The sequence below is a fragment of the Gopherus flavomarginatus genome, chromosome 1, assembly GCF_025201925.1.
Source record: "Gopherus flavomarginatus isolate rGopFla2 chromosome 1, rGopFla2.mat.asm, whole genome shotgun sequence".
In the NCBI taxonomy this organism is placed as follows: domain Eukaryota; kingdom Metazoa; phylum Chordata; order Testudines; family Testudinidae; genus Gopherus; species Gopherus flavomarginatus.
The window spans coordinates 77,306,846-77,319,268 of record NC_066617.1 but is presented as its reverse complement, the minus strand read 5'-3'; the positions used below and the strand labels follow the sequence as shown (position 1 = coordinate 77,319,268).

The window sequence follows — 12,423 nt, the reverse complement described above, 5'->3', positions numbered from 1 at the left end:
ATTAACTATATACCACATTTGAACCCAACCTCTTTTTTTTAATTTGTGTGTAAAGGCATGACGTTGTCCCTGCTTAGTTGTGCATTTGGAAGAGGACACTATAATAACTGAACTGAATTCTAGCATTTAGGCTGAGACAAAGTGTTGGGAAACTCCCATCTTAAAAACTACTGGTAATGACATGAGTAGAAACATCTCAAACTTATTTGTAATACCTGTAATATAGCATTTGAATAATAGCTTTATCAGATCACCTCATAAGTTTCATAACTAATTCAAAATATAGGCAATAACTACAGCCAATATAATTTTATTTTGTAAAATAAGTTGCTGTTCAATGACTCTGTCTTCTAGTTGTAAACTTTACCCTGGAATTAAGTATTCTTGATTCAGTACATTGATGTGTTTACAGACATCATTGGCACAATGAAACGTATAGATTAAATGCCGTGTGTGTTCTAACATATGGTACATTTGATTGATTTTTAATTTTTCTTTTGTAATCTACTATTGTGTAGTAAAAGGAATGTTACATAAAGCACTCATAACAATAGGTTGTTTGGGAACCACTACATCTGAACATATTCAGATTGAGGAAGTTAATTGCTGATCTAGGCAGATGACTATGCTACTTGTGCTACCGCTGCAGTGCTGGAGTTAAAAGTGGTTCTCAGCCTGCGGCCCATGGGCCACTTATGGTCTAATCAGCACATGGCTGTGGCTCATGTGACATCCTCAGAGCAATACAGGTATATATTCTGCGGATGCGGCTTACATAACTCTAGGGACCTGCATATGCGGCCAACAGTGGTAAATAGGTTGAGACCTGCAGGTATAGACACTTGCTACTCTGACAGAAGGTTTTTTTTCCCCATCACTCTAGTACAGTGGTTCACTTTTGTACTGGTAACCCCTTTTACATGCCAAGCCTCTGAGTGTGCCCCCTTCCTTATAAATGAAAAACAATTTTTAATATATTTAACACCATTATAAGTGCTGGAGGCAAAGCAGGGCTTGGGGTGGATGCTGGCAGCTTCCCCCCCATGTAATAACCTTGCAGTCCCCTGAAGGGTCCAGAACCCCTGCTCTAGTAAATCCATACTCTTGAGGCAGCAGGTAGGTCGGTGGAAGAATTCTTCTGTCACACTAGCTGTGCCTACAATGAGAGTTAGGTCAATCTAATTACGGTGCACAGGGTGTGAAATTTTTCATACCCCTGAGCAGTGTAGCTAAGTCCACCTAATTTTTAGGTGTAGAGTAGCCTAAGCCTAGGTGTCACTGTAGCTTTTGAACATAACTTGTAACTATTTCACTTCTATTTACTGAAATGGTATAATAATTCAGATTGTATTGTGAGCTCTTGGCAGGCGGTGGCACATCCTCAGATGATGATTGCTGTTGGAGCCATGACTTCAAAAGATCATCCTTAAGCTGAGGATCTGTGCCCATGTCTTCTGTGTACACACTTACGGGCATAACTGGATATAATGTAAGCTTTGGAATGGTTGGGTTTTTTTTGGTGAGCTTTATATTGTCTATTCCAGTTAATAGGTTATGCTTACTAATAAGTGATTTGAGGACTGCAAAAGAGAACACAACATTCAGTAACATTTACCTGACTATATTTTATTGTTCTGACCAGATCCTTCAAAGGATGAATTACATAAGAACGCGCATTTGCCCCTTAATTGTCTCTTCAGTTAAATTTCCCTTCTGAGATTAAAAACTAAGATTTTAGCCATTACGTGCGTCACAATTAAGTATTCACTACTTGGCATGCATTGAGTAGTGCAAAATTTCATATTGCATGTAAAAGGTGTTGTTTTTACTAGTTTTCTTTGTTGATCTGGCTAATTGGTATAGAGCTGAAAGTCTGTACGGCTAGTTGTAAGCAATGCATGTTCAGATGCTATCAGATGGGTGGAGACATTCCAAGCTGTCAGGCTTGCTGTGTGCATTCCTGAAATGAGTCAATGGAAATCTTGGCATAGGAATGGAGGCATTCCTCAGCTGTCACCTTTCTAGTGGTCTGTTAAAAGTGCATTGTGATATGTCAGTAAGGCACAGATTATCATGTATTTACAACAAACAAAATGGTTAGTCATGAGTGGTCTCTGGAGTTTTAAACATAGGTTTTAAATTAGGTATAGTAAGTTTTTGTCGAACTACCACCTACAAAGTGGTATGTTAATAGATTTTGAGGCATCACTAACTACTGTATGAAACAGTTCATCTTGTCTTCCACTTCAAATTTACTGATGCAGAGTTTTAGAAATGTTTTCAAATATAAGTGGTGGCGTTCAGTTGGCATAACAGTTTCTCCATTGCTGTCATACACCTTCTTAGAGTGTTTTATGAATATAAGGCTAATGGGGGCATTTAAATCATAAAATAAATGTAATTGATCTTTGATAAATACAGGGATTTTAATAAATAGGCTGAGGTACTACAGACAAAATAATCACAGAAAGGCCCAGTTTGACATTGCACCTGCTTAGGGCGACTCTGGCTTTTCTCCACAAAAATGCTAGTTAGTGCTTTTGACTTTTAATAGCTAATAAGAACTGTGCAGCTCTATTTGTCTTCAGACAAAATTTTGTCTTCAGACAAAATTTTGTCACTCTCAATCAAAATTGGCTGGCCACAAATTATTTTAGTACTAATACTTATGTGTGTAAATGTAGAATGTTCTAGGTAGTGCATTCCAAATTTGTAAGAGGAGACCATTTAAAAACCCAAGCTTACCATAGGGACAAACATGAAAGGTAGAGAGAAGGAATGCAGCATCCAAGCAGACTAATTTATTTGGCACATGACTTTTTTAATAAAAATGTCCATCCATAATACGGCTAACTGGATATACGTCTAGGAGCAATAGTTCCAGGATGGTGAACACAATCCTGAGAAGTGGTGACTATGAAAAAGATTTGGCATGAGCTCCCAGCACAGTGCTGTGGCCAAAGGGTTAATGTAACCCTTGGCTGCATAAACCGTGGAGTCTTGAGTAAGATAGAGAGGTTATTTTATCACTGTATTTGGCACTGTTGTTGACAGATTGTGTCCAGTTCTGATGTCCACAATTGAAGAAGCATGTCAATAAACTGGAGAGGGATGGTTCAGAGAAGAGCAACAAGAATGATTAAAATAATGGAAAATGTGCTTCATAGCTTGAGTTCCTTGGATCTACCAGTATTTATCTGAACAAAGAGAAGTTTAAAGGAGTACTTTGATCAGTCTATAAGGAGCTGCTTGGAACAAATATTTGGTAAGAGGCTCTTCAGTGTAGTAGGCAAAGCTATAACATGATCAAATGACTGGAAGTTCAAGCTAGGTAAATTCAGACTGGAAATAAGGCACACATTTTTAAGAGTAATTTACCATTGGAACAATTTAATAATTTAATTATGGTCGATTCTTTATCTTTAGATACTTTTAAATCAAGATTGGCTGTTTTCTAAAAGATCAGTTCTAGGAATTATTTTGTGTAAATTCTATGACCTGTTGTACAGGAGGTTAGACTAGATGATCACAATTTTCCCTTCTGACGTTGGAATTTGTGAACCTGTTGGACTTATGAAAAGCTGAAATTCTTTGACTAGGCTAAGTTTTTTTTTTCATAAGTTTGTAGTTTTCATTGGCCTTGTGCTTCTAAATCATGTAGTTTTTTTGGTTTTTTTTTTTAAATCATACCCATAGGTGCTTAAATGTAGGTTTAGGATCCTTGTTTTGAAAACTTTGGCCTGTGTATTTACAAAAAATAAGCTTGATAATTTTGTTAATGTACTGAAAGTCTAAACTTTCAGTCTTGTTTTGAAATGAGATTTTGTGCCACTAAAGTTTTAATAAATACAACCTTACAATGTTGTAAACGTTCACACGGTTAGCTTTACTCACATGAATGGCCACTGGAATCAGACTATTCTATTATTGTGAACTACTTTACATAACTGCATTAGTGTTTCCAGGACCAAGACCTTAACTTTATGTATCTTGTCTTCAGCATTTTTGTAAAACTTGAGACCTTACCAGAAGAGCCAGTTAAAAAGCCTCAGCATTTAATTAAACTTTACGTCTACATTAACACATTTTCAAATGAGTGTTAGTAATCTACAGTTGACTTCACACGTAAATTGTTTTGGTCTAAAAATCAGTCTGTACTGGGGCTTTATGACTTGATGGTGTCTGTCCTCCATAAAAGGCTCAGCCGAGGATAAGTAGAAGACTCTCTTGTGCCATCCTTCGCTTGGGTTTTAGTCCAGGTAAAGAGTAAAGTTTGTAATTGTATTAATTATGCCTAGAGGCCTCCTCAGTCAGTATCAGATGGAATTGAAAACACAAGTTATATAAAACTGCACAATATTAGAAAATGTACATTCTCACTTTGTCTGACCTGTGAAACTTGTTGTGCACTTTATTATAAGGGCCCTAAGTGATTAAAGCTAGTTTGAATAGAGCATGTGATTTGTCTCCAACTCCATGAAAGACAGCTTAACACTTTCTGTTTGTAAGGATAATCTTTGTGTAATGTCAGTTTCTTGGCTCTCAAGAATAGCATTGCAGAGAGGGTGTGCTGCACTAATACCGTGGCTGTCTGTGAATTTCTGTATGCAGTCCCCTTATTAGACATGTACTGCTGCTTGTGCTCTTTGTATCATCTTTTTAGATTATCTAACCAAATACTTGGCACTTGTCTGTATATAGCCAAAGTGCATGTGTAGAAAAGGGGTATCTAATACTGATACCAGCATGTCACTTTATGTAATGGAGACCTAACTTGCGTATTAAGGGAAATGTATTTTTATGTGACTGTAGGAAGATACAGTAAGAGAGTCTTACTGGTGTTCTGGTCACTTGACTAAGACATAGGAGGTCTAGTATTAGTATTTATTTTCTACTGTTAGTTTGGGAAGAGACATTTAATTAAACAGAGGTGCGGTGTGACTATTTTCTCTCTACGCTAACCCTCCAATACTTAATTTCACTTAGTATATGAATTAAAACAGCAAATAATTGCTCCTTTTATGCTATTTGCGGCATGCCATGTCATTCACACCCCTAGTCTATTTCAAATTTTAGCACCTTTTCTCAACTAAGGTGAACAATTCTGAACTCCTGGATTACGTAAAAACAAGATCTTGCATGTAGCACTGAAGATGAAAAATTACCTCTTGGTTCAAAGCAGTTCTTTAAAAAAACCTACTAGAACTGCACACATTTGAATCTTTATTAGGGTTGTCAACCCTCCCAGAATCTGCCTCAGTCTCTCAGTGACTATTAAAGGCAATCCAGGAGATTTTAATAGGCCAAAGTCTGGTCGGGGACGCAGCAAGGCTAAGGCAGGCTCCCTGCCTGCCCTGGCACTCCACGTTTCCCGGAAGCGACTGGCATGTTCCTCTAGCCCCTAGGCATAGGGGCAGCCAGGTGGCCTCTGCACACTGCCCTGACCGCAAGAGCTGACTCTTCAGCTCCCATTGGCCAGGATCCGAGGTAAGTGCTGCCCAGCTGAAGCCTGTACTCCTCACCCCCTCTTGCACCTCAGTCCTGAGCCCCCTCCTGCACCCAAACTCCCTCTCAGAGCCCGGACCCCACACCTCGTCCTGCACCCAAACTCCCTCTCAGAGCCCGGACCCCACACCTCGTCCTGCACCCCAACCCCCTGCCCCAGGCCCAGCTTGCAGCCCCCTCCCACACTCCAAACCCCTCAGCCTCAGCCCAGAGCCCACCTCCCCTCCTGCACCCCAACCCCCTTTCCCAGTCCAGTGAAAGTGAGTGAGGGTGTGGGAGAGTGAGCGATGGAGAGAGGGGATGGAGTGAGCAGGGGCATGGCCCTGGAGAAGGGGCGGGGCTTCATGGGCTGTGTTGGGGCAAGGGTGTTTAGGTTTGTGTGATTAGACAATTGGGCAACCGTAATTATTGGTATCTCCTAGCTGGAGGCCAGTACAAAAAATAGACCAGGATGGGTCTTCTTGTTAACCCCTGTATGTCCCTTTGCTTGCTGGATAATTGGAACACAGGACTCCTCACTAGGGAAGTTTATTTTTGACTTTGGTATTGCAAAATATTTTGGTCTTGGAAGTGTTTGAAATGAAACACTTTCTGTGGCTGCAGTGGGAGGATAATAATCTTACAAGTCCCCCCCCCCCAACTTCTGTTAGTATATAGTACTATGCAATAAATACATAAGTCTTAACTTACTAGACTAGCTACTGGGGGGGGGAGGAGGTGGAAGGGGGCAAATTTAGGTAAAAGGGAGCTTTAGTTGGGGTCCAGAAGCAGTGCCTTTCTGAGAAGCCTAGTCCTTGATAACCCCCAGCTTGCTTGTAAATAAAGTAGCAGGGTATAGTCCAGGGGTAGGCAACCTATGGCACGCGTGCCAAAGGTGGCATGCGAGCTGATTTTCAGTGGCACTCACACTGCCCAGGTCCTGGCCACCGGTCCGGGGGGCTCTGCATTTTAGTTTAATTTTAAATGAAGCTGCTTAACATTTTTAAAACCTTATTTACTTTACATACAAAAATAGTTTAGTTATATATTTTAGACGTATAGAAAGAGACCTTCTAAAAACATTAAAATGTGTTACTGGCATGCAAAACCTTAAAGTAGAGTGAATAAATGAAGACTTGGCACACTACTTCTGAAAGGTTGCTGACCTTGGTGTAGTCAATGGCTCTTGCATGGGGTCTCAGTTCTTTATACTATCCTCTGGCCAGTATGTGTTAAATTTCAAATTATGTTTTCCCAATAACTGTTGCAAAAAAGGAGCTTTCTGTTGCTTTGCTGTTTGGAACCTTTTGTGGAGTATGCTTATTCCTTGATTGTCTCTAGTGATTGTCTTTGCTTATAGCTTTTTGTGACAGTATCCTGGAACTAATAATTCTTGACTATTTCTCTGCTGCATGGAGTTCTGAATGACTAGTTTTACAACTCCTAATCTTAATTTCAAGATGGTGGTATTGGGGAATACCATTTGATGCAGCTGAGCCATTGGAGCTGCTTGCTGACTCAGAAGGATAACACAGCATTGGTTTGTGTTCAGATAATTTAGAAGATTAAGGAGAGGGACTAGAAAGCTAGCCCATCTAAAGGCTCTTAAATTCTGCAGAAATCAATAACTTTAGGCTCTCAGAATTTGTCAGACAAAGCTTTCCACTTTTCACTTGGCACAGAACTAGTTCAATCATTGCAGGTAATTTGTAAAAGCATCAAAGGATATGTCTACATAGTAGAGAAAAACTTATGGCTGGCCCATGCCAGCTGATTCAAGATCCTCAGGTTCCGGGGCTGCTTCATTGCTGTGTAGGCTTCTGGGCTCGGGTTGGAGCCTGGGCTCTAGGACCCTGTGAAGTGGGAGGGTCCCAGAACCATCTATATAGCAGTGAAACATCCATGCAGCCTGAGCCCAAGTCCGCTGGCATGGACCAGCCGTGGATGTGAACCTGCTGTGAAGACACTCTTAGGAACTCCCCATTCTCCCCCTTCTTCCCCGCACATGTCCCAGAATAGTAGTACCTTGGTGCCAAATACAACTTTTTCTTCTCTAGTTTTCCCAGCTCTTCAGCTATGGAGGAGAAATAGTTTTACCTTTCTTGATTGGAGGCGGGGGGAGGATTGAATGTGAGGCAATGAGAAGTGACCAAGCTCGTCTTTGTTTCTCCCCTTTTCATCATCCAGCCCTCCACCCATGATCTAGCTTTACTACTGTTGCTCAGAACTTTCCTAATAGGCCTATACTACTGCTACTTGTAGCTTTTTCTTTTGCAGAAAATGAGTAATTTGGTCTACTTGTTTCATTATTTCTCCCCCCACCCCAAGACCATGCCTACTGTAAAGATGCAGATAAAATTTTGTTCTCAGCACTCTGAACAGCAAAAGTGAAACTTCCAACAACTTCTACCCATGCATCTTAGGCCTGGTCTACACTACACGTTTAAACCGAATTTAGCAGTGTTAAACCGATTTAGCCCTGCACCCGTCCACACAACGAGGCCCTTTATATCGATATAAAGGGCTCTTTAAACCAGTTTCTGTACTCCTCCCCGATGAGAGGAGTAGCGCTGAAATTGGTATTGCCATGTCAGATTAGGGTTAGTGTGGCTGCAAATTGACGGTATTGGCCTCCGGCGGTATCCCACAGTGCACCATTATGACCGCTCCGGAAAGCCATCTGAACTCGGATGCACTGGCCAGGTAGACAGGAAAAGCCCCGTGAACTTTTGAATTTCATTTCTTGTTTGGCCAGCGTGGAGAGCTCACCAGCACAGGTGACCACGCAGAGCTCATCAGCACAGGTAACAATGCAGTCTCCTGAGAATCGAAAGAACTCCAGCATGGACCGCACGGGAGGTACTGGATCTGATTGCTGTATGTGGAGAGGATTCTGTGCTAACAGAACTCTGTTCCAAAAGATGAAATGAAAAAACATTTGAAAAATTTTCCAAGGCCATGATGCAGAGAGGCCACACCAGGGACTCAGTACAGTGCCGTGTGAAAGTTAAGGAGCTCAGACAAGCCTACCAGAAAATCAAAGAAGCAAACAGAAGGTCCAGGGCAGGGCCGAAAACATGCCGCTTCTACGCTGAGCTGCATGCAATTCTAGGGGGTCCGCCACCACTACCCCACCCCTGTCCGTGGATTCCGAGGTGGGGGTGGTAATCTCAGCCATGGCTGAGGATTCTGCGGATGGGGAAGATGAGGAGGAGGAGGAGGAAGAGGAGGATGAGCTTGCAGAGAGCACACAGCACTCCGTTCTCCCCAATAGCCGGGAGCTTTTTCTCACCCAGACGGAATTACCCTCCCAGCCTCCCAAGCCACTATCCCACACAATGAAGCCATGGAAGGGATCTCTGGTGAGTGTATTTTTGTAGATATAAAACATGGTTTAAAAGCAAGCGTTTTTTAATGATTAATTTGCCCTGAGGACTTGGGATGCATTCGCGGCCAGTACAGTTACTGGAAAAGTCTGTTCACATGTCTGGGGATGGAGCGGAAATCCTCCAGGGACATCTCCATAAAGCTTTCCTGGAGGTAATCCAAAAGCCTTTGCAGAAGGTTTTTGGGCAGGGCAGCCTTATTCTGTTCTCCATGGTAGGACACTTGACCACGCCATGCATGTAGCAAGTAATCTGGTATCATTGCATGACAAAGCCTAGCTGCGTATGGTCCTGGTGTTTACTGGCATTGAAGCAAGATCCGTTCTTTATCTCGCTGTGTTATCCTCAGGAGAGTGATATTGTTCATGGTAACCTGGTTGAAATTCCGGAATTTAATTAAGGGGACCGGGGCCATTCCTGCTGGGCTGTTTGCCTATTGTTTAAAAGAAATCCATCCTTGCAGGTAGCTAAACAGGGGGAAGGGGGGCGGGTGATTGGCACTGAGCTTTTTCGCGTTTGGGTAGCAGGGAATCTTCCATGATACCAGCCACGTGGTGGGAGGAGGGATAAAGCGATCATCCCAGATAATTGGATGGAGGGGATGGTTTCTGCTGCTGCAAGTTAACAGGAAAGAAGCAGCACTGCACAGGCTTTGCTTGCTATTTGTTAAAGAAGGGCGCTGGATATATGAAGGCTGCAGAAGACAATGGCTTACCGTGGCCGCATGCAAGCTGAATTCTGCTGCCCGGACCTGTGTCTGTGAGATCTGTAGCACCAGAGCCGCAGGCACTCAATATTAAGATGCAAAATGTGACCTATGTAAGGTGAATAGTGTTGTTCACCGTGAAAGAGTATAAGTGTTGTTCTGTAAAATGTAACTTTTTAAATACTTCTCTCCCTTTTTTCCCCTCTCTCATGCAGCTGCAAATTTTTCAAGCCTCCTTACTCCGTCCCGAAGGCTATCTCAGATAAGGCGGTGGGGGAAAAAAAAAGACATGACATGAAATGTTCTCGGAAATGATGGAAGTGACCTGCAATGAAAGAGCTCATCTGTATGAGCGGAAGGACGTGGTATCAAATTACAGGAAAGATACCAGTGAACGTGAGGACGGGAGGGATGCTCGAGATGAGGTGGCAGCAGGAAGATCAGAGGTGTAGGCAGGAAGATCAGCGGTGGCGGGATGCAACTCTGGGGCTGCTGCGTGATCAAACTGACATCCTCCGGCTTCTGGTGGAGCTTCAAGAACAGCAGCAGGATCACAGAGTGCCATTGCAGCCCCTGTATAACCCCATATCCTCCTCACTCAGATGTGTAGGAACGCATGGGGAGAGGCTCCGTGCACCTGCCCACTCCACCCTCATGGACAGCCCAACCAAAAGGCTGTCATTACTTTGAAATTTTTTTAGTGGCCTTTTCCTGCCCTCCTATCCTCCTCCCAAACCACACCCGGGCTACCTTGTCAGTTCTCTCCCTCTTTTTATAATGAATTAATAAAGAATACATGATTTTTAAATGATAGTGACTTTATTTCCTTAAGCAAGCTGTAATCTAAGAGGGAGGGTGGGTTGTTTACAGGGAATGAGTCAATCACGGGGAGGGAGGGTTCATCAAGGGGAAACAAACACAGCAGTCACACCATACCCTGGCCCATGATGAAACTCATTTTCAAAGCTTCTCTGATGCGCACCGCTTCGTGTTGTGCTCTTCTAATCGCCCTGGTGTCTGGCTGCGTGTAATCAGCGGCCAGGTGATTTGCCTCAGCCTCCCACCCCGCCATAAAGGTCTCCCTCTTACTCTCTCAGAGATTGTGGAGCACACAGCAAGCAGCAATAACAATGGGGACATTGGTTTGGCTGAGGTCTGAGTGAGTCAGTAATGTGCGCCAGCATGCCTTTAAACGGCCAAATGCACATTCTGCCACCATTCTGCATTTGCTCAGCCTGTAGTTGAACAACTCCTGACTACTGTCCAGGCTGCCTTTGTATGGCTTCATGAGCCATGGTATCAAGGGGTAGGCTGGCTCACCCAGGATAACTATAGGCATTTCAGCCTCCCCAGCTGTTGTTTTCTGGTCTGGGAAGTAATTCCCTTGCTGCAGCCGTTGAAACAGAGTAGTGTTCCTGAAGACGCGAGCGTCATGAACCCTTCCCGGCCATCCCACGTGGATGTTGGTGAAACGTCCCTTGTGATCCACCAGTGCTTGCAGCACCGTTGAAAAGTACCCCTTGTGGTTTATGCACTGGGTGCCCTGGTGCTCCGGTGCCAAGATAGGGATATGGGTTCCATCTATCGCCCCCCCCCCACCCCCCACACAGTTAGGGAATCCCATTGCAGCAAAGCCATCCACTATGACCTGCACATTTCCCAGAGTCACTACCTTTCGTAGCAGCAACTTAACGATTGCTTTGGCTGCTTGCATCACAGCAGCCCCCACAGTAGATTTGCTCACTCCAAATAATTCCCAACTGACCGGTAGCTGTCTAGCGTTGCAAGCTTTCAAAGGGCTATTGCCACTCGCTTCTCAGCTGTGAGGGCTGCTCTCATCTTGGTATTCTGGTGTTCAGAGCAGAGGAAAGAAAGTCACACAGTTCCATGAAAATTCCCTTATGCATGTGAAAGTTTTGCAGCCACTGGGAATCGTCCCAAACCCGCACAACTATGTGGTCCCACCAATCTGTGCTTGTTTCCTGGGCCCAAAATCGGCGTTCAGTGGCTAGAACCTGCCCCATTACCAGCAGGATCTCCAAAGCGCAGGGGCCCGCGGTTTGAGAGAATTCTGTGTCCTTGTCCTCATCACTCTCGTCGCCGCTGTGCCGTAGCCGCCGCCTTCTTGCCTGGCGGCTATGAACTATGGGATAGCTACCCACAGTGCAATGCTCCGGAAATTGACGCCAGACTCGGTACATGGACGCACACCTCCGAATTAATGTGCTTAGTGTGGCCGCGTGTACTCGACTTTATACAATGTGTTTTAAAAATCGGTTTCTGTAAAATTGGTATAATCCCGTAGTGTAGACATACCCTTAGAGCCGTGAAAGTACCGAGAATATTTTAATTACTCTGCTGTTCCTCTGAAAGGGAGATAACTGTTATCAAGCTGTGATCATAATGACAATTGCACTGCAGGAAATTATCTTATTATAAGGCGAGTTACAGACAGGGAAGGCTAGATTTGTGGCTAAAGTGCAGTACTAGGAGTGAGGGAATCTGGGTTCTATTCCTCCTTCTGTAGATATACGTTAACTCTGCTTGTTCCCCATCTCCTAATGGCGAAAACACTTGCATGAAAGCATTAATGTATTTGTAGTAGGAGTTTGGCCATAATTCATAAAGGTGTGGGAGTCACAGTTTCTGTCATATCTATAAGTTAAAAATGAAAGCCTTTTTTTAAAAAAACAAACTTTTAGTTTGCCAAGTTTATGAATAAGATTCAGACGCTTGAGGTGTCACAAGCTGTAATTATAATAATGACAAAAATATGGCAGGATAACCCAGGAATGGATCCGTAAATGCAAGTCTTCCAAAATCCTTAAAATAATATCCTACATGCAG

General features: G+C 43.3%; 1 protein-coding gene and 1 long non-coding RNA gene across 5 annotated transcripts in view; both read left to right on the top strand.

Moving 5' to 3' along the window:
* PPP1R12A (protein phosphatase 1 regulatory subunit 12A) overlaps positions 1-12,423 on the top strand; it is a 232,753-nt gene that overhangs the window by 7,677 nt on the left and 212,653 nt on the right. The gene's annotated exons all lie outside the window — the stretch shown is intronic.
* LOC127042741 (uncharacterized) lies at positions 6,346-10,387 on the top strand. The gene is made up of 2 exons (XR_007772042.1): positions 6,346-8,846; positions 9,792-10,387. It is a non-coding gene; the product is annotated as an uncharacterized LOC127042741 (long non-coding RNA).